This window comes from Triticum dicoccoides, chromosome 7A (genome assembly GCF_002162155.2).
Source record: "Triticum dicoccoides isolate Atlit2015 ecotype Zavitan chromosome 7A, WEW_v2.0, whole genome shotgun sequence".
Taxonomy (NCBI): Eukaryota; Viridiplantae; Streptophyta; class Magnoliopsida; order Poales; family Poaceae; genus Triticum; species Triticum dicoccoides.
In genome coordinates this window covers 743,981,908-743,984,221 of record NC_041392.1, presented here as the reverse complement: position 1 = coordinate 743,984,221, position 2,314 = coordinate 743,981,908, and positions in this window count along the sequence as shown.

Genomic DNA, 2,314 nt, shown 5'->3' with positions numbered 1-2,314 from the left:
CCCCATGCGGGTACGAATATGGAAGGTGGCCATCCAATGCTGATCGCATAAATTTCAACCCGGGTTTAAGCAAATTGGACAAAATTCTTTCAAACACGGTGGTTTTCATATAAATCGGAGCACATTCTTAACAATTCTTACATTTTTCATATAAACATGACAAAATTCATTATATTTCGGATAATTTTTAACTAAACCCTAATCTAAACGACCGCTGGCGCCCGTTTCTTATGTCCGGCCATTGAGCCTCAAGAACTGAAGCTTTCGTTGTTGCCTTCACCTTCTTCAGCTTTCACTACTAGGAAAAAGCCTAGTAGTAGCGTGGGTTAAAAGCTAGTAGTAGCGCGGGTGCCTGCGCTACTACTACGGCGCTACAGCTAACTAGTAGTAGTAGCGCGGTGCATCCCGCGCTACTAGTACGTGTGTTAGTAGTAGCGCGTGTCTGTGACCCGCGCTACTACTATTAATTTGAAAAACCAAAAAAAAATATCGACCCCATGACGCGCACACGTTGGCCGGGAGCAGGGAGATCTCATCCATGACGCGTGCCTCGTGGAAGCCGTCGAGGGCGGCCGCGGAGGCCAGCCCGGCGTGGGCCAGGAGCTGGAGGACCTGCATCTTGGCATCGTGCGTGGGGAGCAACACCTCGTGGCGGCCGTCGCCGTTGAGGTCGGCGACGAGCGGCGGTCGGTGGCGGTCCACGTCTTCCGGAACGAGAAGTCGCCCTCGTGCTGCCGGAGGAGGAGGGGGATCGGTCAGCTAGCGTTCCAGATCGAATCGGAGAGGGGGGGGGAGGAGGGCTGACCTGGAGCAAGAAGAAGACGATGAAGGCGGCGAGGAGGAGGATGTCGTGGTCGCGCTTCCGCATCTTGGCGGCGGCGAGGAGCTCCGGCGACCGCCCACCGAAGGGATCTCGGAGAGGGAGGGGCGAAGAAAGCAGAGTGTACCAGCGGCGGGCACCGCTGGAGTATGAGGGAGAGACGAGGAAAGTGAGAGAGGGGGAAAGTGAGGGAGAGAGGAGGGATTCGGCTGAGGATACGGGGATTTCACCTACCTCGTACTTAGTAGTAGCGAGGGGTGTAAAACCGCGCTACTACTATCAACTTAGTAGTAGCGCGGGTTTGTACCCCTCGCTACTACTATGGCATGTCCCGGGAGGGCACGGTAGAGACCGCTTAGTAGTAGCGAGGGTTAAAAACCCGCGATACTAGTATCAACTTAGTAGTAGCGAGGGTGAAAAACCCGCGCTATTAGTAAGTAGCAGTAGCGAGGGTTATAAACCATCGCTACTAGTAAGCGTCTGTCTATAAGCTTTTCCATAGTAGTGTTTGCCTCGGCCCTCTCGCACTCTGCCTCCGCCATTGGAGCTTGAGCAGCTAATCAGCCGGCGATTTTGAGCCTGCCAAGCTTGGCTTCGGCGGGAGGGGTAGAGCAGTGGCCTTCTTGGGACCCGAGCAACGGCGACCTTCTATGCACTACTCTTCCTCCCTACCGGCGGTGCTAGCTGATGTGCCGGCTTTGTGGTCATGGCGACAGAGAGCGATCGTGGATGGGCCGGCGTGGTCGTCGCTCTTGCCGAACACCTCGTCCGCCACCTCGTGGAACTCCTTGTAGGCGGCTTCTAACTCCGCTTGACGCTGGATGTACCGCGAGCGATCGCGACGGATTTCACAGGCGGAGCGATAGGACTCGAGCATCGCATCTTGCTCCCCCAAGTCCATGTCTGGCGTGATGGCCCTCTGGGCGGTAAGTTGCTGCTGTAGACACCAGTGCTCATTGAGGAGGAGGTTGTAGGCTTGGTCGGCGTGCACCTGCCGGAACTTGGCCTCCCGTTCCTACCACATCATGTCCGTGTAGTGACAATGTGCCTCACACATGGTGATCCGGTTTGTACTGGCGAGGAATGTGACAACGGCTTGTCCTCCATTCGGGCATCATCGGCTTTTGTCTTCCAGCCAGCAGCAATGGAAGCCATCTCCTTCTTCTGCTCAGATAAGAGGTTGTCCCATAGGGCTTTGGAGCACAAAGAGGCCATGGCGGGTGTCATGGAGAGAAGAGAAAGGAACTTGATGAGGATGACCGTGGCTATGGTCGGGCCTAGAGTTTTAAAGCGGGCGGATGGCAATGGGTCACCGCGGTGTGGTTAATGGTGGGCCATAGACGGACAGACAAGTGGTCCTGGAGTAGGTTCCTCGGCAGCCTCATAACATTAATGTAGGGGCGGCGGGCTGATGGTGGTGTCGTTTGAACGGTGAGCATTCGACTGCACCAGGAAGCAGTGATGGCGGCGCTCTCTCGGCCGTTGCGCAACTTC